This window comes from Chiloscyllium plagiosum, unplaced genomic scaffold (genome assembly GCF_037043375.1).
Source record: "Chiloscyllium plagiosum isolate Xiang-an unplaced genomic scaffold, Cpla_swu_hap1 HiC_scaffold_7, whole genome shotgun sequence".
Classification (NCBI taxonomy): domain Eukaryota; kingdom Metazoa; phylum Chordata; class Chondrichthyes; order Orectolobiformes; family Hemiscylliidae; genus Chiloscyllium; species Chiloscyllium plagiosum.
In genome coordinates, this window is record NW_028270145.1 from 92689853 (window position 1) to 92715973 (window position 26121).

At 42.1% G+C, this 26121-nt stretch overlaps 1 protein-coding gene across 5 annotated transcripts in view; it reads left to right on the forward strand.

Annotated features, from left to right (window-relative positions):
* The window catches only part of lypd6 (LY6/PLAUR domain containing 6), a 238790-nt gene that overhangs the window by 114305 nt on the left and 98364 nt on the right, over nucleotides 1-26121 (forward strand). Inside the window, exon 1 of one of the 5 annotated variants that reach the window (XM_087989253.1) lies at nucleotides 7612-7635. The exons of 2 other annotated variants lie outside the window; for them this stretch is intronic. The gene's annotated coding sequence lies outside the window, so the exon portion shown is untranslated. Of the gene's footprint in view, nucleotides 1-7611; nucleotides 7636-22889; nucleotides 23024-26121 lie in introns of those variants that run through there. 2 more of the 5 variants (XM_087989249.1, XM_087989254.1) reach the window with 2 other exon arrangements.

Sequence of the window (26121 nt, forward strand, 5' to 3'; positions counted from 1 at the left end):
AATTTTTGTAGCATTCACAGATACACTTTATTCTAGAATCACTTTACTCTGGACCTGTTGTAAACTACTGTTTTCTAAAAGAAAATTAGACACACTGACACCTCACACTTGCGCTTGCCATGTTTCAGTGTAGTTGTTGCCCTCAGTCTTGATTTTTTTAATATAGATATTTTTATTGAAAATTTAACATATTTTTACAAGTTTACAAATACAAAAAACCCAAGTATAAACATTGATATACAATTAAATCTTAAATAAATAATAACCAAAATTTATCAAACAAAGAAAAAGATACCGAGAAAAAAAACTCAACTAACTACTAATCTAACCTACAACTAACCAGACTGTATAATTAAGTCTCTTATTCAAAGAAGAGGAAAAAAAAATGACGGATAACACAGAAATTGGGTACTGAGATACTCGGAATGTATTAACATCAAATCGTAACAAAACCCGTATTCATGCGGGATTCCTCTCCCAAGGGGCCCCGGACCAGCCAGGTTCGCCATCTCAATTAAATAAAAGCCCTTGTTAGGATGGCTGAAATATCTGTATTTATGTAATTCAAGAAGGGCTGCCATATTTTATGGAATAATGTGGTTTTTTGGTGTACCATATTTGTAAGGAAGTCAAGAGGAATACATTCCATGATTAATCTGTGCCAATTCGAAAGTCCAGGGGGGCTCTCAGCCACCCAGTTTACCAAAATATTTTTCCTTGCACATAAAGAGAGAATAGAAAATACTCTCTTCACGTGCATATCCAGGGAGGGTAAGTTTGAAAAGCCCAAAAGGAGAGATACAGGGTCCACTCTAATTTCCGTTCCTAAGATTTCTGTCAGAGCACTTGCTACTTTAGTCCAATATCTGCGGATTTTATGACAGATCCATAAGCAATGTACAAGAGTGCCCACCTCTATTTTACATTTGGGACACATTGGGGATACTCCTGCCTTAAATTTTGCCAATCGGTCCGGTGCTATATGGGCCCTATGAAGTATCTTCAACTGAATGGCCTGAGTTCTGTTGCAGATGGTGATTCTTCTGGTGTTTTCCCAAATGTCATTCCACATTTCTATAGAGGTTTCTAGTCCCAAATCCTGATCCCATGTTTTAAGCAGATTGTCCATATCTCCCGATACTTCATCATGTAATAAATGATAAATAGTACTGACGGAAGATACCCCATTGGCCATAGCACTCTATGTTCTCTATCTGATTTATAAAGACTTTCTAATAACATAGTCTTCTTCTGTATGTAGTCTCGAATTTGGAAGTATCGAAAGAGGTCTCCATTAGGTAATCCAAATTTCTGACGCAGCTGTTCATAAGACATCAGGACCCCTTCTTTAACCAGATCCCCTAAACATGAGATACCCCTGAATCTCCAGAGTTTGAAAGTGACATCTGTAAGCCCGGTTGAAATCCCCATGCTCCCACTATCGGAGCATAGGGGGATGTTTTATGTGAGTTGCCCTCATTTTGCCGCATTATATTCCAAGCTTTAATTGTGTTTAGTATTATAGGGTTTCTACATTGATCCGTAATGATTTTCCTCTTGTCTGATTTTAAAAGGTTAATAAGTGGGCATTTTACTTCAGAAGCCTCGATGTCCAGCCAGATTGATTGTGGGTCAGACAAGACCCAATCGGCTATGTGACTTAATAGGGAACTTAACTGATATTTCCTAAAATCTGGGAAATCCAATCCTCCCCTTGCCTGTGGAAGCTGTAGCTTCTTCAGCTTAATGAGGGGCCATCTATGATTCCAGATAAAGAAACCCAACCAGCCATATAATTTACGTTGTGCCAGCCTCGGCAGCATCACCGGGAGCATTCTCATAGGGTATAGGAGACGGGGCAGGACATTCATTTTAATTAGTGCTATTCTACCTAGCCAGGAAATTGGAAGGTCTCCCCATCGCTGGAGGTCCTGCCTTATCCTTTCCAGTAAATGCACAAAGTTAGCCTTGTATAACTGACCAAATACTGGGGTAATAAAAATGCCTAAATATAAGAAACCCTCCAGGGACCACCTAAAGGGAAAGTGGGATCCGTCCAATAAGTGGGATATATTAGCAAGCCCACCCATTGGCATAACCTCCAATTTTGAGAAATTAATTTTATAGCCTGAAAATACACTAAATGTATTAATAACTTGGATTAAGTAAGGTACGGACATCAAAGGATTACTGAGAAATAGAAGAACATCATCTGCATAAAAGGTAATTTTACGTTTACATGTACCAATCCTCGGGGCCGTTATATTAGGGTCAGCCCATATAGCTTCTGCTAGTGGCTCGATTATTAGCGTAAATAGCAATGGCAAAAGAGGATATCCCTGACGGCAGCCCCTATCCACACTGAAGCTATCCGAGCCTAATCCATCGATAATCACAACTGCTTTGGGATCACTATACAGTGTTGAGACCCATTTGGTAAACATCTTTCCAATGCTAAATCTTTCCAATGTGTAAAACAGATATGACCATTCAACCCTGTCGAATGCCTTTTCCGCGTCTAATGAGACTAGTACACCTGGTGTCTTTCCCTGATGGCAGGCTTGAATCACATTCAAAACCCTTCTAACATTATTGGATGATCTATGGCCCTTAATAAACCCCATCTGATCCTCCTTTATGATATGTGGCAATACCCCCTTCTAGCCTCAATGCTAACGTTTTAGAAAGGATTTTAAAATCTACATTTAGCAAGGATATTGGTCTGTATGACGCGCAATCTTCTGCGTCCTTTCCTTTTTTGAGGATAAGAGAGATATTTGCCTCTTTCAGCAAAGGCGGGAGACAACCCTGACATGTCCATAAGTGGACCAGCCAATATTCCTGTAAATTCTTTATAGAATTCAGCTTGAAAGCCATCTGGGCCAGGTGCCTTACCGCTCTGAGGTTGCCTGATTGCGTCAAGTATTTCTTGGATTGTTAGGAGAACATTCAAGACCGATACCTGTTCCGGAGTTAGGTCCGGAAAGGTCAGGTTTTAAAAAATGACTGCATCCTCCTAGTCTTCGCAATCCTGCGATTTATATAAATCAGAATAAAATTTTCTAAAGATTGCATTAATCCTTTTATGATCACGAGTCAGAATACCCGTACTTTCCTTAATAGACATGATAGTTTGAGGGGCCTTCTTTTTCTTTGCAAGAAATGCTAAGTATCTACCAGGTTTATCGCCAAATTCATATAACCTTTGTTTTGCAAATAATATTTCCCTCTTAGCTGTTTGGGTAAGCGTGGTGTTTAGAGCTGTCCTAAGGGCCGTAATCCTTTGTAATTTGATAATATAGGGTCTGTCAGCATGTGCTGTTTCAGCCGCTTTTAAGTGAGCTTCGAGCAGACACTGTTCTCTCTTTAATTTTTTCTGGATCGCTGAGTATGAGATGATCAAACCTCGCGCGTAAGCTTTGATGGTCTCCCACATCATTGATGGGTTGCTAGCTGTACCTGAATTAATTTCTAAAAAAGTTTTAAATTCTTGAGAGAAGTACTTGACAAATGTACTATCTTTCATCAGAAAGGGATCCATACGCCAGTGCCGGGGGGATGTCTCATTGTACCTCGCCTTGATTTCCATATATACAGCAGCGTGATCAGAAATTGCTATACTGCCTATTTTACAGGACGATATGGAATTTTTAAAAATCGAGGGGACAAAAAACATATCATTTCTGGTATGATGTTTATGTGGATTGGAGTAAAAAGAAAAATCTCTGCCCTGTGGATGAAGGCACCTCCATACATCTACTAGTCCTAATTATTTGTTCAAATCCACCAATTGTCTAGATCTGGGAGATACTCCTGCAGTACTCTTGGAATCCTATCTATTTCCGGATCCATAATAAAATCATATCTCCCCTATAATTGTATGACGAGCACTGAGAGCCATCAATTTTGAGAAGGCTTCTGTTATAATTTAAAAGGGGGGGCAATACAAATTTAAGATCCCATATTCCTCTCCATTTATAAGGGCTTTAATCAGAATATATTGTCCAGATTCATCTTTTATCTGATTTAGGATTTTGAAAGGGAAATTCTTCTGAATAAGAATAACAACTCCCCTGCGTTTTGAGCTGAAAGAAGAAAAAAAGGCCTGATCAAATCCACCCTGTCGCAATTTCAAGTGTTCTTTATCCAGTAAGTGTGTCTCCTGTAGGAGAGCTATATCGACCCTTTCTTTCTTGAGGTTTGATAATATTTTCTTCCTTTTGACTGGCGAATTACTCCCCTTGACATTCCAGGTGCACCACTTAACCGACTGATCAACCATAATCGTCCGGGCAAATCCGAGACCCTTCGGGAGGGGAAACCCTATCCAGAACATCCCGAGCATAGAGCATATAAAATTTACAAAAATAAAGGCTCTTTAATACACTCACATCGATATAATAAAAAAATATTTCTAAATAAAAAAAATATAAAATGTATTTAAATAGAGATTTTCCCCCTTGTTCCCAGGGGGTATCACTTCCTTTCCAACAGTCCATCATGTCCTCTCCTAACCAATGCCTCACCCTTGACCCAGGCACTCCTCGATAGGATGAAGACTAATCAAGTATACTACAGCGCTCGAGTTAACAGTGAGCATCCTACCCCCACCCCCCACCCACACCAACACCTGGATATATTTGGTAATGTTAATACCATGTATAAACATATATAACTATAAAATTTCAACCTCAACAAGTAATAATTAAATATAATAATACAAAATAACAGGGAAAAACAACCCCACTCCTCAAGACAGAAATAAAACAGGATAAGGTAACCACCTCCCCCCACCAACATTAATTAGACCCCCCGGCCTATATCCATATATATATAAAAAATAGGGGGAGAAAATCGTGAAGTAGAGAACAAATAAATAAATCCCTCTCCCCACCCCCCCGAAGATAATATTAAACAGTAAGATAAAAAAGGGATTAATATTAAAAAAAAGGGGATGTAAACCAGAGTGGGGGGGAGAGCAAAACAACATCAATTAACTCTTACAATTTATCTAAGAGAGTCCAAAACTTCCTTGGCCTTTTCCGGCGATCTGAAGTTATACACGGACCCTTCATGGTTAAAGCGTAGCATAGCATAGCTGGGTAGCGCAAGGAGTACTGAATATTTAAGTCCCTTAAACACTTCTTCGCTTCATCAAACGCCTTCCTTTTTGGGACCAGAGCTGGGAAAAGTCCTGGAATAACATAATCTTGGATCCTTTATCAATCATGGTTTGCGGACCTATCGCAAGATTTCTGGAAGCTTCTAAGAGCATCTGCCTCTCCTTAAAGCTCTGCAGCCGGGACAGGACCGGGCGGGGGCGCTGGTTCGAGCCAGGCCCGCGTATTGCAACCCGGTAGGCCCATTCCACCCTTAGCTGGCCTGATCCAGCCTCCAGATTTAAAAGCTGTGGAAGCCATTGTTTGAGAAACGCTGTAAGCTGGCCTTCCTCTTCCCGCTTGGGAAGGCCCAGCAAACGAATATTTTTCGACGACCTCAATTCTCGAGGTCGTCAATGTGATTCTCTAAGGTCCAGACTCGCTGTTCGAGAGTCCAGACCCGATCCACGGCCGATTCTGCTGTAGTTTCGGAGGTCGCGTCCTTTAGTTCCGCCCCTCCGACTCGATGCTCAATTTCCTTGATGTCTCAGTTGTGCTTTTGTAGCGCAGCCGAAAGTGAGTCCCATCGGCTCCGGGACTCTTCAATGAAGGCATCAATCTTTGCATTGAGTTTAGAGATTATTTCCGCAAGGCTCGCCACCGTAGGTAAGTCCCCCCGGGGGGGCGGGGCGGGCTGCAGACGCCTTTGCTGCAGCTGGAGAGGGTGGGGGAGGGGCTCCTGCCTGCTGAGAACTGCGGACTCCCTTCCCTTTAGTCATTTTTACTGGAGATTAAATTGTTTAAATGCAGTACTAAGCAACTAATTACATTAAGTAAAAACTATTTTGAATGATTTGGTCAGTGTGGTGGGGTGGGTGACCCACTTTGCCCAAGTCTTGGGAGGAGAACTATAGACTCAGACTTGCTGGGTCGTCGCCATCTTGGATCCTCCACGCCCTCAGTCTTGATAGTCAGATGTGAGCTTAAGCAATGATTTCAGACAGATAATGGCTGACTGTTGAGTACATAACTTTACACAATTGCCACACTATTACCTTCGTTTCAGCCTTCAATACCAACCTGCCGTGACTAGTGTCTATTGCTCAATTGCTGCCCAATCTTTTAGTGCCCACTTACTGCCACCATGATGTGATGTGATTTTCTTTTTATTAGCCCATGTAACATATATCACAGAGATTCTTATTGAGATAGATATCTGGAAATGTATTAACATCAAAATGTGCCATTAATATGACATCCAAGACTTACATATACAGTCTATTACTATTCCATTACTAAGTTGTCACAGTTCTACTGGACTATGCTGTTGGCAGCACTCTGCATTGCAAACTAGCCTTTCAGCCAACTGAGCTACCTGACCTCCAACTATGACATTAACCTGTATATATGTCTGTCTGTATATATGTCTGTCTGTATATATGTTTGTTGCTTAAATGACCAATTGACTGTTTAGATATTAAAATGGTGACCCCTTACACTAGAGGGTCACATGTTATGATGCTGCCTAGTTGTCTTAAAGTTATAATGCCTTTCTGCAATCTGGACAATCACACTACACATTCGATAAAGAAAAGACCAAAATTTTTTCAAAAGGAGAAGCTCTAAATTTGTTATCCAAAAGAAAGTTTTTATAATGAACCACAACATAGAATACTTAACATCTTAAATTTAATTCCCATTACAATGGTTCGCTATTACCATGTTGTTGTCACTTCTCTATTATTAAGGTTTAGCCCTATTTTTTTTCCCTTCAGAAGACAGCAGTAACATGTACTCTGATAAAGTCACATTCAATCCAGGATTCCTCCTCCCCTACTCCCTTTACATAGGAAATAAGAGCAAGAGCAGGCTTTTCAGCCCTTCAAATCTTGTCCCCCATTCAATAAGGTCAAGGTTAATTTGTCATGGCCTTAACTCCACTTCCCTGCCTTTCGCTCCATAGTGCTTGACTCCCTTGTTAACCAAAAGTCTGCTTAACTCAGCCTCAAATATATTCAATGACCCAGCCTTCACTGCTCCCTGTGGGAGAGAATTCCAAACATTTATGACTATTTGGCTTAACAATGGTCTCACTTTTCATTAAACAACCTTCTCTTCCATCATCAGGTACCTATCGAGGCATCTCCTTCCCCATGATTCTGCCGAGGCCACAGTCTCTAGCCTGCGTCACAACCGTCCTGAACTTGCTTTTTCCATCACATGACCTCTTGATGATCCTTCATGGCTTACATTCTTCTTTAGACCATAGACCTGGTGCTGCCACAGTTGTAACTCTACATATGTCCGATCCAGATATAGATTGTCAGATTTTGTGGCATGCTAAAAGAAACTACATATATCAGAGCTGCAACTTTTACTGCATTTGCACGTTTTGTCGGTGATAGAACCAGGAAATACTATGGTTAAAGTATACACTCCACGGGAAAGCTCCATGTTATTGCTGAACTGGATTAAGCTTGTCCACCTTTACCCTTGGCTCATTAGGTGCCTTTGCCTCATGACTGAGCACCAACTGGTAATTATATTTCTTAGGCCATTTTGCAAAACAAAAATGTGTAGCAGCAGCAACAGCGTTATTTGCAAAAGTAACATCTGAAAATATTTATTGTGAAAGCTGCTTCTAGAATGCTGCAGTCTACAATCTGCATTTGGATTAGTTCCCTTAAATCTGCAGTGAATGAAATATTAGCTTGTAAAATAAGAATTTTGCTATTTTGAATGAATCTTAAAAAGAATCTGACCCTTTTGCATGGTTGCCTACAATAGGGTGGAAGCAAAGGTACTGCTCAACAGACTGAAAAGAGAAACTGTTTAGTGTGTTACTGAACAAGATACAGGTCGTGGAGAATGCAATCTGAAGCCAAAGCTAGATTGCAAGAAAGGAGCATCAATGATTCAATGATTACTGTTGGGATAAATTATATTTAAATAGCGTGTCTTGTAAAATTGTATTTCTGCTTCTATGACACTGAGCCAAAGGAAAGGTAAACAGAAGCCACAGGGATTTTGATGGCATGCTTGAAGTTGTTTGAAACATTGAGAATTGAATGATGAATTTGAAATTGACTGATTGGGGATAGAAGCCAGTAGGGCTTGACAAAAATGCTGGGATACGCGAGCAAATACAGGAGAGACGGGAGTTCAGATCAGCTGAAGTCTGAAGAGTTTGATTGAGGAACATCCTTCCTTAAATAAAGTGTCTAAAATTGCACACAGATTTTGCTGATTTATTTCGTTCAGTGTCGAGAATTCATTGTGCATTCTCCTACCCTCCAAGACAAAATGTAGGAGGGAACCAAACCTTCTTTATCTTCTTTTTCGGATGTGATCAGGAGAGACAGACATGTTTAAATATGTTTTTTCCCTATATCCAATTTTGACGCTGGCACAAAGCCAGTTGCTAAACAGCCCCAAATATTTGGCTCAATGTCTGTGACCTCATTATTATAATGAAGTTTTGGACTTTGGCATTTGAATTTTTCTTCTTATTGCTTCTTCAGTTTCTCTTGTGATTGCTTTCTGAAAGGTGATGACTCAATGGGCAGAACCGCAGCACATTTGGAGGATTTTCCTGAGGCTGAGACATGATAGCAGGTTCCCAATCTGTTTATGATGATTGACTGCTCTCTTGCACAAGCAGGTCACCTCCTGAGTGGCATATTTGGGCACTGCTGCTGCAATGGGCAGGAGAACATGTGAGTGCCTTAAAATTAAACCATCCTTGAAAGATACTCTGTGGCATTGAAACAGAAGCTGCACTGGGGTGAGGGGTTAAGTGAAGGATACCCCATTGGTTTCCTAGAGAGGGCATCTCCAACAATGTGCCTGACTTAGCTAGTAACATGTGGCATATGAGTTACTATTAAGACCCTAACTGTCCAGCGATTTGCCACTAATAGACTAACTGCTGCAGCTGATTGGGTAACAACTTTATTTGTTCATCCATCTCTGGCAAGACCACATGGAAGTGGGAACATGGAGCTGAGGCCTGATGACCCAATGACAACCTATCCAATCTCTCCCTCGCTTTCACTGCCAAACTGACCTCCACAGTTCCTATTCCTTCCAATTATTCAAATGCAAGCCTGCCCACTAAATGTTGATTGGCTATCCAACTCTGAAGGCCATTGCAAACCAGCTTCATTTTCTCCTCCTTTGAGTATCACACACCTGACTCTGCAACTGGATAATGAAACTGTGATCCACCTTCCTACTCTCTACACAGGGACAGTTTATGCCTATCAGGGTCACTTGGCTGAAGCTGTAAAATTACAATGGGATGATAATCTGACTGGTTCTGCTTGCAGTGCCCTTAGTTGTTGTTTTTTGCTGATTATGAAATGGTTTCACGACAGGGTACATATCCCCTTTCTGTCTTGGCTGATGTCATTTTGGGAAAGGTTCTGGATTAGTGGTGCTGGAAGAGCACAACAGTTCAGGCAGCATTCAAGGAGCAGTGAAATCAACGTTTCGGGCAAAAGCCCTTCAGGAATAAAGGCAGAAAGCCTGAAGCGTGGAGAGATAAGCTAGAGGAGGGTGAGGGTGGAGAGAAAGTAGCATAGAGTACAATAGGTGAGTGGGTTAGGGGATGAAGGTGATAGGTCAGGGAGGAGAGGGTGGAGTGAATAGGTGGAAAAGGAGATAGGCAGGTAGGACAAGTCCGGACAAGTCATGGGGACAGTGCTGAGCTGGAAGTTTGGAACTGGGGTGAGGTGGGGGAAGGGGAAATGAGGAAACTATTGAAGTCCACATTGATGTCCTGGGGTTGAAGTGTTCCGAGGTGGAAGATGAGGCGTTCTTCCTCCAGGCGTCTGGTGGTGAGGGAGCGGCGGTGAAGGAGGCCCAAGACCTCCATGTCCTTGACAGAGTGGGAGGGGGAGTTGAAATGTTGGGCCATGGGGCAGTATGGTTGATTGGTGTGGATGTCCCGGAGATATTCCCTAAAGCGCTAAGTTAGGAGGCGCCCAGTCTCCTCAATATAGAGGAGACCGCATCGGGAGCAACGGATACAATAAATGATATTAGCGGATGTTCAGGTAAAACTTTGGATGTGGAAGGCTCCTTTAGGGCCTTGGATAGAGGTGAGGGAGGAGGTGTGGACACAGATTTTACAGTTCCTGCGGTGGCAGGGGAAGGTGCCAGGATGGGGGGGTGGGTTTTAGGGGGGCGTGGACCTGACCAGGTAGTCATGGAGGGAACGGTCTTTGCGGAAGGCGGAAAGGGGTGGGGAGGGAAATATATCCCTGGTGGTGGGGTCTTTTTGGAGGTGGCGGAAATGTCGGCGGATGATTTGGTTTATGCGAAGGTTGGTAGGGTGAAGGTGAGCACCAGGGGCGTTCTGTCCTTGTTACGGTTGGAGGGGTGGGGTCTCCACCTCACCCTAGTTCCTAGTTTGGGCGACACGGTGGCACAATGGTTAGCACTGATGCCTCACAGCACCAGAGACCCGGGTTCAATTCCCGCCTCAGGCGACTGACTGTGTGGAGTTTGCACATTCTCCCCGTGTCTGCGTGGGTTTCCTCCGGGTACTCCGGTTTCCTCCCACAGTCCAAAAATGTGCAGGTCAGGTGAATTGGCCATGCTAAATTGCCCATAGTGTTAGGTGCAGGGGTAAATGTAGGGGAATCGGTCTGGGTGGGTTGCGCTTCGGCGGGTCGGTGTGGACTTGTTGGGCCGAAGGGCCTGTTTCCACACTGTAAGTAATCTAATCTAATCAAACTTCCAGGTCAGCACTGTCCCCATGACTTGTCCGGACTTGTCCTACCTGCCTATCTCCTTTTCCACCTATCCACTCCACCCTCTCCTCCCTGACCTATCACCTTCATCCGCTCCCCCACGCACCTATTGTACTCTATGCTACTCTCTCCCCACCCCCACCCTCCTCTTGCTTATCTCTCCACGCTTCAGGCTCTCTGCCTTTATTCCAGATGAAGGGCTTTTGCCCGAAACGTTGATTTCGCTGCACCTCGGATGTTGCCTGAACTGCTGTGCTCTTCCAGCACCACTAATCCAGAATCTGGTTTCCAGCATCTGCAGTCATTGTTTTTAACCTGCTTTGGGAAAGAGGAAAGGCACAACCCTTGAGAAGAGCAAGAAGAATTGGCTGGGATTGCCCCTTTCGCCCTTGCTCACTTCCTAATAACTTGTCACTAGATAGTACATACAAATTGCTGAAAATGTGTTGCTGAAAATGTGTTGCTGGAAAGGCGCAGCAGGTCAGGTAGCATCCAAGAGGCAGGAGAATCGACGTTTCGGGCATGAGCCCTTCTTCAGGAAGGGCTCATGCCCGAAACATCGATTCCCCTGCTCCTTGGATGCTGCCTGACCTGCTGCGCTTTTCCAGCAACACATTTTCAGCTCTGATCTCCAGCATCTGCAGTCCTCACTTTCTCCTCGAAGTACATACAAATTACATGGTAATGTAATGGTGACAGAATTTGGAGGAAGAATTTATAAGGTGCAGTCTCAACCTCGACTCATGTCACTGATAGGCCAGGTGTATTATCCAACCTGTCTCCCCCAACATTATGTAATCCAGCCCAGTGACCTGCGTGGGATTCTCAGTTTGAGCAGGTATGATGCAATATGGCTATACCAAAAGGCAGCAAATGTTTTTAAAAATGCAGATTTAAGTCTCTGATGATCATGGTAGAGGTTTAAATGGAGCATATGATAATAGATTAAATTGTGAGCTTGGAAAGGACACAAATAGATGAGACAACATTGCAAAGTCCCATATGTGCTGTCACTTGAGATTTAGCATAGGTCAGGGCTAACCTTGATCTCAGCTTAGATAACCAGGACTAGACTCCCCTGATAAGTGTACCCTGATAAGTGCTCTCATTTCTTCATCCCAGACTTGCATGAGAACCTCTCATGACTTAGTCTTGAGCATATGAGACACAGACAGCAAACGAGAAAATGATGCTCACTTTTGGGAGTGGATGATGGTGGGAACTGATAAAATGCTAGATCCTTTAAAATTAGACCACAAGACATAGGAGCAGGAATTAGGCTGTTCAGCCCATCGAGTCTGCTCAACCTATCAATTCTCAACCCCATTCTCCTGCTTTCTCCCTGTAACCCTTGATCCCCTTAATCAAGAACCTATCTATCTCCATCTTAAATATACTCAATGACCTGGCCTCCAGAGCCTTCTGTGGCAGTGAATTCCATAAATTCACCACTCCGTGGCTGAAGAAATTTCTCTTATCTCTGTTCTAAAAGGTCTTCCCTTTACTCTAAGGCTGTGCCCTCAGGTCCTAATCTCTCCTCTCAATGGAAACATCTTCTCAACATCCACACTGTCCAGGTCATTCAGTATTCTGTAAGTTTCAATTAGATCACCCCTTATCCTTCTAAATTCCATCAAGTATAGACCTAGAGTCCTCAAATATTCCTCATATGTTAAGCCTTTCATTGCTAGAACCATTCTCGTGAATCTCCTCTGAACATGCTTCAGAGCCAGTACATCCATCCTAAGATATGGGGCCCAAAACTGCATAAAATACTCCAAATGTGGCCTGACCAGAGCCTTATAGAGGCACTGAAGAACATCCCTGTTTTTATATTCAAGTCCTCTCGAAATAAATGTCATCAGTGCATTTGCCCTCCTAACTACTGACTCAACCTGCAAGTTTACTTTGAGAGAATCCTGGACGAGAACTCCAAAGTCTCAATGCACTTCAGACTTCTGAATTTTCTCCCCATTTACAGAACAGTCCATGCCTCTATTCATCCTACCAAGGTGCATGACCTCACACTTTCCCACATTGTATTCCATCTGCCACTCCTTTGCCCACTCTCCAAACCTGTCCAAATCCTTCAGCAGTCTCTCCGTCTCCTCAATGCTACTTGCCCCTCCACCTATCTTTGTATCATCTGCAAACTGAGGCAGAATGTCCTCAGTTCCTTCATCGAGATTGTTAATGTACAAAGTGAAAAGTTGTGGTCCCAACACTGAGCCTTGCGGAACACCACTTGTCACCAGCTGCCATCCTGAGAAAGACTCTTTTATCCCCATTCTCTGCTTTCTGCCAGACAGCTAAGCTTCTATCCATGCTCGCACCTGATTGAGTGTTTGTTGGAAGACAGCATTGAGATACTGGCTAGTGACAGATGGTCATAGACTAGAATGCAGTACCGAAAAACAGCCTCATAAGTGGATTTTCTATTTTTGTTAGAGGTAGAAACTTCGCTTTGTGCTGTAGATGAATTCACTTCTTACAGGTTGAAAAGTAGATCCTGCTGACATTACAGGTTATGACCCGAGAACCTGCTCTCATTTCTTCTGTATAAATTCCACAGGAAGAGATTGTCTCTGCGTAAACCAACAGTTTTCCTTAGATAACATACGTATACACTCTTTGAAAACCTAAAGTAGCTCAAATAATAATGATTAGTTTATAAAAGTAGACCTGCTGACAAAGTGCACATAAAAGATACAAATTACACTGCCTTTCCCTAAAAGAGCAGTCAGTAAGATCAGCCTAAATTTTAGCTCTAGAGTCCTAATTACAGTTCAGTGACACTGCATGTTCAAGTTGTAATGTGCTCATTAATTCTCCTTTTTACTCCAACAACCTAATTATCAGCTTTTGGCCTCAGCTCATAATAAGAAGATACCAAGTGATGTTAAGAGCTGCTATGCAGAGACTGTCGAAGAAACAGACAGACAAAAATTGACTGTGACTTCATATATCAACTGTACACACAATGTTGACTTAGACTGGCGCAGCCGGTTGTGAGCATAGTATTCAACTAGCTCTTCAGATAGGATTGGAAGACAGATAATGGAAATGAGAAGGGAATAAAGACATTAATTTAAAAATATAATTCAGAAATAGTGCATAACACGTTTTTGTCAATTTATGTATTCAGTTGGGGTGAGGTATTTATAACAATAGCAGGCTATTGTTAAATAACTGCAGACTAGCTTTATATTTAGTAATGATTAACTTTAAATAAAAGAACATGATGCCTCAAACCTTCCATACGCTATAGGGTTATTCCTGTGGTAGCACAACCAATGGAGTATGTCTTTTCTTTTAATAACAAAATAAAATCAGAATATGTCTGTATCGTTTATAGCTCCATTGGTGGTTCTCTTGCATTTCAAATAGAATATCTTGGGTTCAAGTCACATAACAGAACCTCACTACAGGCATCAAAGCTGACATAGCCATGCACACATGAGCACCTACTGCACCATTTTTCAGATGAGGTGCTAAATCAGGCTTTAGTTTCCCTCTAAGGTTGAAAGAGAAGATTACACAACAGTATTTTGAAGAAGATTAAGGGAATTATTCCTGGTGTCCTGGTCAATACTTATCCCTCAATTAACATCCTAGAAGTTGACTATCTGGTCATCATTACATTGATCTTTGTGCACAAATTCACTGCTGTGTTTCTTATATTACAACAGTAACTAGACTTCAACAGCACTTCATTAGCTATAAAGCACCCCAGTACATACCATGGTCATGAAAGAAACTATATAAATCCAAGTGTATTTTTTCAATTGATGCTTTTTTGTTGATTTTTTTTCTGAGAGAATTTTGTACAGAAGATTTGACAGATGTTTACCATATAGTAACTGCTGACTAAATCTGACCATCAATCTGATGCTGACCTGCTGTTGTTGAGAATGAAGCAAAGATTCTGCAAGACTTTGATAGAAGAGTTCTCTTGCTTACTCCCAGCACCATTCTGAATAAATGGCACCAGACACAAATTCATATGTAATATTTACAATAAACTTCTTTTAGTTTAATAAAATGCATTAATCAATGTTAATATTTATAATAAACTTGATATTTCAGTTATGCTCACTTTCAGTTTTAATGAAAGAATGAGATTTTCCTGATATGAGGAACACACCATCATATGGACTGTGATGTGATCCAACAGAAATAATCACTAAGGGTGAGTTAATCTCACAAGAGAAGATGGTTACCCTTTATTCGAATTAGCAACATCCTAAATGAAGCAGGTTATGGATTGAATGTGCGTTGGTATCTGATTATATGCAGAGACACATATTCCATTTATAATTCCTGTGCTGAGTCAGCCATGTAGTAAGTAATGCCATTAGTATATTGCTTCCTTGTGTTCAGATAAAGTTACAAATGATTAAGTCGACAAAGAGCCAGGTTACTCTTTGCATTTTTACTGTACAACAGCAGAACCTGCTTTCAGAGTACTGTGGATGTGACAGAATCCAACTTCATGTTGGCTGTACACCATTTCAAGATGGGGACAATGAAATTATCATTGATTCATGCAGTGCAGAAAGTGACCATTTAGCCTTTTGAGTCAGCATCGCCCCTCCAAAGAGCAATTCCAGATCTAGCACCTCATCCCTGTAACTATTAGGAATAGTCAACATGGCTTTGTGCATGGGAAATCAAATCTCACAAACTTGATTGAGTTTTTTGAAGAAGTAACAAAGGGGATTGATGAGGGCAGAGTGGTAGATGTGATCAACGTGGAATTCTGTAAGGCGTTCAACAAGGTTCCCCATGGGAGACTGGTTAGCAAGGTTAGATCTCACGAAATACAGAGAGAGCTCACCATTTAGATATAGAACTGGCTCAAGGATAGAAGAGGTTGGTGGTGGAGGGTTGTTTTTCAGACAGGAGGCCTGTGACCTTTGGAGTTGGATGTGAGCATAAGAGGCATAGTTAGTAAGTTTGCAGATGACACCAAAATTGGAGGTGTAGTGGACAGCAAAGAAGGTTACCTCCGATTACAACGGGATCTTGACCTAATGGGTCAATGGGCTGAGAAGTGGCAGATGGAGTTTAATTCAGATAAATGCAAAGTGCCGCATTTTGGGAAAGCAAATCTTAGCAGGATTTATACACTTAATGATCAGGTCTTTGGGGATGTTGCTGAACAAAGAGATCTTGGAGTGCAGGTTCATAGCTCCTTGAAAGTGGAGTCGCAGGTAGATAGGATAGTGAAGAAGGCGTTTGGTATGCTTTCCTTTATTGATCAGAGTATTAAGTACAAGAGTTGGGAGGTCATGTTGCGGCTGTACAGGACAATGGTTAGGCCACTGTTGGAATATTGCGTGCAATTCTGGTCTCCTTCCTATCATAAAGGCGTAGTGAAACTTGAAAGGATTCAGAAAAGATTTACAAGGATGTTGCCAGGGTTGGAGGATTTGAGCTATAGGGAGAGGCTGAACAGGCTGGGGCTGTTTTCCCTGAAGCGTCAGAGGCTGAGCGGTGACCTTATAGAGGTTTACAAAATCATGAGGGGCATGGACAGGATAAATAGACAAAGTATTTTCCCTGGGGTGGGGGAGTCCAGAACTAGAGGGCATAGGTTAAGGGTGAGAGGGGAAAGATATAAAAGCGATCTAAGGGGCAATTTGTTCATGCAGAAGGTGATATGTGTATGGAATGAGCTGCCAGAGGAAGTGGTGGAGGCTAGTACAATTGCAATATTTAAAAGGCATTTGGATGGGTATATGAATAGGAAGGGTTTGGAGGGATATGGGCCTTGTGCTGGCAGGTGGGACTAGATTGGGTTGGGATATCTGGTCAGCATGGACGGGTTGGATGAAAGGGTCTGTTTCCGTGCTGTACACCTCTATGACTCTACCATGGATAATCTACCTAGCCTGCATACTAAAGGGTAATTTACTGTGGTCAATCCACCCAACCTGGACATCTTTGGATTGTGGGAGGAAATTGGAGCACCCGGCAGAAACCCATGCAGACACAGAGAGGGCTCCACACAGTCAGTCAAACCCGAAAGCCCTACGCTGTGAGGTAGCAATGCTATCCACTCAGCCACTGTGCTGCCTGATTCCACATGCACCTGTGAAAATCTGTGAAAGGCTGGACAATTGAGTGTGTCCAAATATGACTGACAGTCTTATTTATCTTAGACCACAGCATTTTGCATTCAGCAGCATATTAGGAGTTTCTCTTCAGGGAGAAAGTGATGGTAGATACAAAGGGTAGCATTACCTTGTTGTCAGACCCACCATTTGTCTCTGAATTGCAGGTGTTTCTTTTTCACTCTGTTGATTTGATGGTATCTTCACCATTCCAAGTTGGATGAAACTGTCCCAAGAGCAAAATAATGAAGTTATACACCTGACTTCTGAATCACTTTAAGTATTGATAAATCCATCCCTCAGTTCAAAGGCAATAAGTTCAGCATAATGAGAAATAATTTATTCTTACCTATTCGTTTAAGCTTTAAGAGTAACCATATATTAGCAAAACAATATCCTAAGTCAGCAGGTTCGGCCACACTGAAAGCAAGGTTCAATGACACACACTGCTGTTAGAGCACTTACAAAATCATAGAATTTTACAGTACAGAAGGAGGCCTTTGATTCATAACCTCTGGACTGACTCCCACAAGAGCTACCCTCTACTCCTTTCCCCAGCTCTATCTCCGCAGCTCACTAACTTAATCATTTCCAAATATATATCCAGTTCCCTTTTGAAACCTCCGATGGAATTCACCTCCACCACTTTCCCAAGCAGTGCATTCCAAATCCTAACACTCTCTGATTAAAGATGTTTCTCCTCATTTCACCCCTATCTCTCTTGCTGACAAACTTAAAATTTGTGATCGCTGGATACTAACACACCAGTTAGTGGAACCAGAATGTCCTTCTTTACCCTGTCAAAATTGTTCATAATTTGAACACCTCAATAAAGACATCTCTTAATTCTCTCAGCTCCAAGGAGAATATGCCCAATCTCTCTAATCTTTCCTTGTATCTAAAATCCCCCGTTCTAGTATAATTCTCGTAAATCTACTTTGCTCTTTCCACAGGGTTCTAACATCCTTTCATAAATTAGGTGCCCTGAATTGAACACAATACTCTAAATGTGATATGACCAATGATTTGTAGAGATTCCTTGCTTTTTTACTATATGGCCCCTATTTATAAACCCAATTATGAGCCTTCTTAACAACTGTTTCAACTTGCCTGGCTACCTTCAGGGAATTATGTACTTGAACCCTAAGGACTCTCTGCTCCTGTACTCCTGTCACAACAGTACCATTGGACCAGTATTATCTCACCATGTTTCTTCCACCAAACTGTATTACCTCACATTTCTCTATATTGAAATTCATTTGCTAGGCGTCTGCCCATTTGGCCAACTTGATTATATTTAACGATCAGGATTTTCAGCAAAGTGATAATCATACTAGGATTCTGCCCCTGCTCATCAGTGCCCAGACACGGCTTCATATTCCTGCTGGTTTTCCAAGGCTGGCTGGGAATAAGAAGCATACAGTCCCTCAGGATACTGTATCACACTACTAGAACTTTGGGGGAGAGGTGAGGGAGCAAGGCATGCCCACCTTTTACACAAGAACTGCCATTTGGCAAATTTAAATATTCAGTGTGAATCTTTGTGAATGTATGAAGTGGGCGGGGTGGTAGGGTAGACAGTAGGTGATGTAAGTGGATAGCGTGTCAGATGGATCAGATGGCAGGTGAGTGGGTGGCAGGCACGTTGTTACCCAGGAATTAGACTGGGGTTCTACGTGTAACATTTGCTGGCCAATTATCTGGGTAAGTAAGCCAGAACTGTATTTGTAGATCCTGAGGATTGGGCAATTTCCATGGAGCTCAGCATGTTGGGACTTCCAAGGGCTTCTGATGCACAACTTGGACCATAAGTCCAGTCTCCGGTGAGTCTGGACCTGCCTGATCCTTGCCATTATGTTGCATAGTTGTTGGAAAATAGACCAGGATGGCACAGTGCAGTTTATTGAGCCCAGAATATTGAAATTAACAGATTATTAATGAGGCCAAAATTGATCGTTGTTGTGATTGTCAGTAGGATTTGTTTTATCAAAGACATTTCTCAGTCATTTGCACTGACTTCAGAAAAAAGGAAACAAGTTCACTGCTTATGTTTTCAGTACCTTCTGAGAAATTGGATCACCCTGAGTGTCCAGACACCAGACTTGTCCTCTGGAGGCTATGCAGGCTTAGATATAGTCTAGGAACAGATCACCACTGAAAGGGTAACTTTAAATCCTTAAACATTTCTGTGGAGCTGGGAAAGCTAGAGTTTGTCTCCCCCATTCATGGCTCTCCTGATAGCCGCTGATGAACCATGAAATTCCTTTCCTCTTACTGTCTTACCCTTCACCACCAGAAATACATTAAAAGCAAAATACTGTGGAAACTGGAAATCTGAAGCAAACACAGAAAGTGCTGGGGAAACTCAGCAGGTCTGGCAGCATATTTCGACAGAGAAACACAGTTAAAATTTCAAACCCAACTTTACTGTCTGAAGAAGAGCTGTATTTAATTTGAAATGTTAGCTGTGTTTCTCTCACCACAGATGCTGCCAGATCACCAGAAAGAAATTGGTTATTTAGTGTGGAGGATGCAGTCAATTCCACCTTTATTACTAATCCCGTGTTGCTCTGAGAAGGTGTTCCTGGACCTTGAGCTACTGAAGCCTTGCTTCAGTATCAATGTGCAATTAAGCATCAGTGAAGGAGTGATAATAGGTGCAGGAGTAGGCCATTCAGCCCTTCGAGCCTGTACCGCCATTCAATATAATCATGGCTGATCATTCCTAATCAGTATCCTGTTCCTGCCTTATCTCCATAACCCTTGATTCCACTATCCTTGAGAGCTCTATCCAACTCTTTCTTAAATGAATCCAGAGAGTGGGCCTCCACTGCCCTCTGGGGCAGAGCATTCCACACAGCTACCACTCTCTGGGTGAAGAAGTTTCTCCTGAGCTCTGTCCTAAATGGTCTACCCCGTATTTTTAAGCTGTGTCCTCTGGTTCGGCACTCACCCATCAGTGGAAATATGTTTCCTACTGCCAGAGTGTCCAATCCTTTCATAATCTTATATGTCTCAATCAGATCCCCTCTCAGTCTTCGAAACTCAAGGGTATACAAGCCCAGTCGCTTCAGTCTTTCAGTGTAAGATAATCCTGCTATTCCAGGAATTGAGCTCGTGAACCTACGCTGCACTCCCTCAATAGCCAGAATGTCTTTTCTCAAATTTGGAGATGAGAACTGCACACAGTACTCCAGGTGTGGTCTCACCAGGGCCCTGTACAGCTGCAAAAGCACCTCTTTGCTTCTATACTCAATTCCTCTTGTTATGAAGGCCAGCATGCTATTAGCCTTCTTCACTACCTGCTGTACCTGCATGCTTGCCTTCATTGACTGGTGTACAAGAACACCCAGATCTCTCTGTACTGCCCTTTTACATAAATTGATTCCATTGAGGTAGTAGTCTGCCTTCCTGTTCTTGCCACCAAAGTGGATAACCATACATTTATCCACATTAAACTGCATCTGCCATGCATCTGCCCACTCACTTAACTTGTCCAGGTCACCCTGTAATCTCCTAACATCCCCATCACATTTCACCCTGCCACCCAGCTTTGTATCATCAGCAAATTTACTAATGTTATTGCTGATACCATCTTCTATATCATTAACATATATTGTAAAAAGCTGCGGTCCCAGCACGGATCCCTGCGGTACCCCATTGGTCACTGCCTGCCATTCTGAAATGGAGCCGTTTATCACTACCCTTTGTTTCCTATCAGCCAACCAATTTTCAATCTAATCTAGTACTTTGCTCCCAATACCATGCGCCCTAATTTTACTCACTAACCTCCTGTGTGGGACTTTATCAAAAGCTTTCTGAAAGTCCAGGTACACTACATCTACTGGATTTCCCTCGTCCACCTTCAGATATACATCCTCAAAAAATTCAAGAAGATTAGTCAAGCATGATTTCCCCTTCATAAATCCATGCTGACTCTGTCCTATCCTGTTACTACTATCCAGATGTGCAGTAATTTCATCCTTTATAATAGACTCCAGCATCTTTCCCACCACTGAGGTCAGACTAACTGGTCTATAATTTCCTGCTTTCTCTCGCCCACCTTTCTTAAAAAGTGGTATAACATTAGCCACCCTCCAATCCTCAGGAACCGACCCCGAATCTATTGAACTCTGGAAAATAATCACCAACGCATCCACGATTTCCCGAGCTACCTCCTTCAGTACCCTGGGATGCAGACCATCAGGCCCCAGGGACTTATCAACCTTCAGACCTAACAGTCTCTCTGACACCAAATCCTGGCAAATATAAATTCCCTTAAGTTCAGGTCCTTCAGCCACTGTTACCTCAGGGGGATTGTTTGTGTCTTCCCCAGTGAACACAGATCTGAAGTACCCATTAATTCCTCTGCCATTTCTTTGTTCCTAGTAATATATTCCCTTGTTTCTGTCTTCAAGGGCCAAATTTTTGTCCTAACCATTTTTTTGCCTTGCACATACCTAAAGAAGCTTTTACTATCCCTCCTTAATATTCTTGGCCAGTTTACCTTCGTACCTCATTTTTCCTCTGCGTATTTCCTTCTTAGTAATCCTCTGTTGCTCTTTAAAAGCTTCCCAATCCTCAGTTTTCCCACTTATGTTACATATCTAAGTCAGGAGGTGATGATCCTTGCATAATATGGCTGCTGTTACGCTTCTAAGTAGTAGAAGTCGCAGAGATGGAAGATATTGTCAGTCTACGCTTTCTATTATACATTATCTTGGTTGCTGACTGTCTCAAAGCAGGTTTACATGATTAGACGGGCAAAGGCAACATGTGATAGAAATACCGTCACCATCAAATTGCCCTTCCAGGTCCTACCTCATCTTACTTTGGCAGGATATTGCCATTATGTCACTCCCATTGTTTCAAAATCATGATGTGTCTCCACAACAGTGTTGGGAGAGGACCATCACTTCACACACTGTAGTGGTTCAAGACCATCCATTACCTTGTCATCTCTGCGGAAGCCAAGTCATTAAGCATATTTAAGACAGATAGGTTCTTGGTTGATAAGGGGAATCAAAGATTATGGGAAAAGGCAGGAAAATGGGGTTAAGAAACATATCAGCCATGATCAAATGGCAGAGCAGACTCAGTATGTGAAATGGCCTAATTTGCTCTTATATCCTATGACCTTAAATCAACCAAGAGATGCTGGCCTCCCAGTGCTGGCACATCAAAAGAGTGGGTTGAAAAAAAAATGCAACTCCTTTGATCTAATTCAGTCACTTTTGAAATTTGACTTTTCTTTCCCTCTTAAGTCATCTATATTTTACACCTTTGTGGGAGAGTGACACCCTTTTTAAAATTACTCCCTTATCCCACGTCCTGCAATGTTGAGATAAGAGTTTTCATTTGTATAAACAAAATCATATTCTTCTGTCCTGTGACCCACAGGACATCAGCAATGAACGTCGAAGCACCTCTAATTTTGAGGGTGTGGCTGTAAATGAAGGAGGAATGAATGGTCTACTTTGGGCTTAAAGGAGTTAATCATCTGGAAACAAAAACAACCAGTAAGAACAAAAATCTTGCAGCACAGTAGCTGGAGAGGACTTGGGGAGGGGTGGGGAAGAGGTTTACAACTTCATAGCTACAGGTGATTATTAGGCTAGCAAAATTAGAAGTGCCCTCTGAGGATTAATTTGTCATGAGAAAGCAGACAACTCTCATTCAGAATTAAAAACCTGAAGCTGACTTGCGCCTCAGAAGCTGGGGGAGTGAGGAGGCAGACAGGGAGTGCTAGTTAACAGCTGATTGGTTGCCAATTAGGACAGAAGTCTAATCAGAGCGGAGGCCCTTGTGCTTAGCCACCCCCCTCAGAATGTCGATTGGTTGCTGGAAACTGACAAAAATGCACACAGACTGGATGCAGGCTATACGCCACTTCAAAGCAGCAGTTGAAGAGAAAACCACAGACAACACTTCCCACTGAAGTCAGCCAAGCTGTATACGAGTAAAAGCAGCAATCATGGTTATGGGATCCTCAATCGATGGAATAAGACAACCTTACTGCATCAATTAAACGCCAGGTCATTTTGTTTGGGGGGTAAGTAATGGAATAAAATCTGTTTAGTTTCTGCTGGTGCTGATTGCTGAAACCAGATAACTTTCCTGTTCGTTATTGAGTTTGTGGCAAGACCCTGTCTCTTTGAACCATTTTATTAGGTTTTCAGTCATTTAAGGTCTTTAAAATTAACAGAACTTTTGAATAAGGTTGTGTTTTTGCTTGAGATCCTCTACAGTTTTCGGTGCTTGGGTGAGTCAAATATTGGGTGAATCGATGGAAAGAATCATTATGCCATTATATATTCACTGATCCTTATAGTAATTATACAGTTTTGCCTTAATTGCTCAGCCACTACAATGATATTGCAAGACCTGTTTATTTGTTTCATGGAGTAAGTTATTTGATCATTGGTTGATTGGATATTACGAGTGAAGGGGTGAGCATGGCACAGGGATCATAAGTATTTGTGAATCGGACGTTCTTGTGGTTCTTCTCACACTGGAAGCAATGGCGTGCGACCCAAGTATAGAACTGCTGCATAGAGCAAAATGCACAGTTGGTGCTTTTGTAGATTACTCAAAGGCATTGTCTGTCATGCTTATTTTTGAGACAAATTCTGTAATGCCAGTGGGTTATGTGTGCAGGTGCAGAATATATCTTCTGGTGTAAATTATCTTGGTCCAGCTTCCTGTCATATTCCACTGCAGTGCTTTTGAGTTCTGCTGTTCTTGATCAGGGTTTAAGATCAGCTTTAAAAATGAGTGTTGTTTGTTAATATTCTCTTTCAAGATGTTGAATCGGTGTTTATGGCAAAGAAATACAAATGATATAGTTGCTAGCCTGTGAAGCATACTTAACATTTTGATGGCTAGCATGCTGCCTGAAGCATTGTGGCTTTTTGTGGGGCTCCTTATCCAACGAGTGGGTAACTGTCTGTCTGTAAATGTACAAGCCCTTCTCAAATTCTGAGAAGCCCAATGCAGTGGTATAGAGCCATAAGAAATACCCTGACTAATGCTGTAGACCTGTCTGGAATTGACTTGCCTGTATATCCAACATGCAACCAGGCTATTTGGTCCAACAGATGAATCCTGTTGCTTAAGGGTTTGTATGAGCCTTTTCCCATCTATATTCATTTAATCAGACTTTTTTTTGTGATTTTGTTTGTGGCCTCCCTTGCACATGAAAGCATCTCTATGTTAATCCTAAAAAATCCTTTTATAACCTTCAAACCGTTATTAGGTCATGTCTCTGCTCTCCCTTTCTAGAGAAAACAGCCTGTGCCAATTTAACCATGCAGGTTTACACGAAGAATGTATAGTCTGATGACAGTAACACACTGCAACCTATTACAGGTTCAAAATGAAGGATATCAGGTTGAAATTGATAGTTTGTTGATCATTTGCATTTAACTGGTTCAAATAAATCCAGAGGTATAATGCTGAGAGATTTGTATTAGCAATAGAAATTGTTCGAAACTATCATCATGTCAGATGGCACCATTGGGGAGTGAAACAGAGTTAAACTTTTCATTGAGCATGGATCTCTATTTAGAGTTAAGAGTGTGGTGCTGGAAAAGCACAGCAGGTCAGTCAGCATCTGAGAAGCAGGACAATCGATGTTTCGCGTAAAAGCCCTTCATCAGGATTCCTGCTCCTCAGATGCTGCCTGACCTGCTATGCTTTTCCAGCACCACACTCTCGACTCTATTCTCCACCATCTGCAGTCCTCACTTTCACCTATGGTATTTAATCCAGTCTGCTTATTGATTGTACACTACAGTCAATACTCAATGGGTGTACTTGGTCACTTCTTTGTTCACTGAGCCAAGAGTGGAGAAACTAAGGTGATACCTCTGTTGGCAATCAGCAAAAGGACCTGTTGAAATAAACAAACTTGCTTCAGTCTGCCTCAGATGCTGAACAACCATGTGGCATATCTCAGATACAGGTCTTTCTGTCACAAAACAATATTTAAGTTCATAGAATTCATACAGTACAGAAACAGACCCCTCTGTCCAACCTATCTACACCGACCAGACATCCCAATCTGATCTAGTTTCATTTGCTAGCATTTGGCCCATATCTGTCTCAACCCTTCCTATTCATATACCCACCCAGATGCCTTTTAAATGTTGTAATTATACCAGCCTCCACCACTTCCTCTGATAGCTCATTCCATACATGCACCATCGTCTGCACGAAGATGTTGCCCCTTTGGTCCCTTTCATATATTTCTCCTCTCACCTTAAACCAATGCTGAAGAGATTTGGATTCCTCCAAAAGACCATGGCTATTCACCCTATCCATGCCCCTCATGATTTTATAAACCTTCATAAGTCACTCCTTCAGCCTCCAGGGACTGACTGTGTGGAGTTTGCACATTCTCCCCGTGTCTGTGTGGGTTTCCTCCAGGTACTTCAGTTTCCTCCCACAGTCCAAAAAAAAAGTGCAGGTTAGGTGAATTGGCCATGTTAAATTGCCCGTAGTGTTCGGGGCAGGGGTAAATGTAAGGGAATGGGTCTGGGTGGATTGCGCTTTGGCAGGTCGGTGTGCACTCGTTGGGCCGAAGGTCCTGTTTCCATGCTGTAAGTAATCTAATCTAAAATAGCCCCAGTCTATTCAGCCCCTCCCTAGAACTCAAAACTTCCAGTCCAGGCAACATCCTTGTAAATCTTTTCTGTACCCTTTCAGGTGTAACAACAGTCTTTCTATAGAAGGGTGACAAAAATTGCATGCAGTATTGTAAAAGTGGCCTCACAAACATCCTGTACAGCCACGACATGACGTCCCAACTCCTATTCTGACCAATGAAGGCAAGCGTGCCAAACACATTCAAAATGACTAAGTCGGGATATTGTCCTGTTTAGTACATCCTATTAATGTATTAACTTTTTGGAAAGTTTAGTTGAAAATCATTTCTGATCTTATTTTAAAGATACCTAATTCTTTATATATTCAGAAAAGCTGTAGATATTGAGACATATAAGATAATCAGAGGGTTAGATAGGGTGGACAAGTGAGAGCCCTTTTTCTCAGATGGTGATGGCTAGCACAAGGGGGCATAGCTTTAAATTGAGGGGTGACAGATATAGGACAGACGTCAGAGGTAGTTTCTTTACTCAGAGTAGCAGGGGT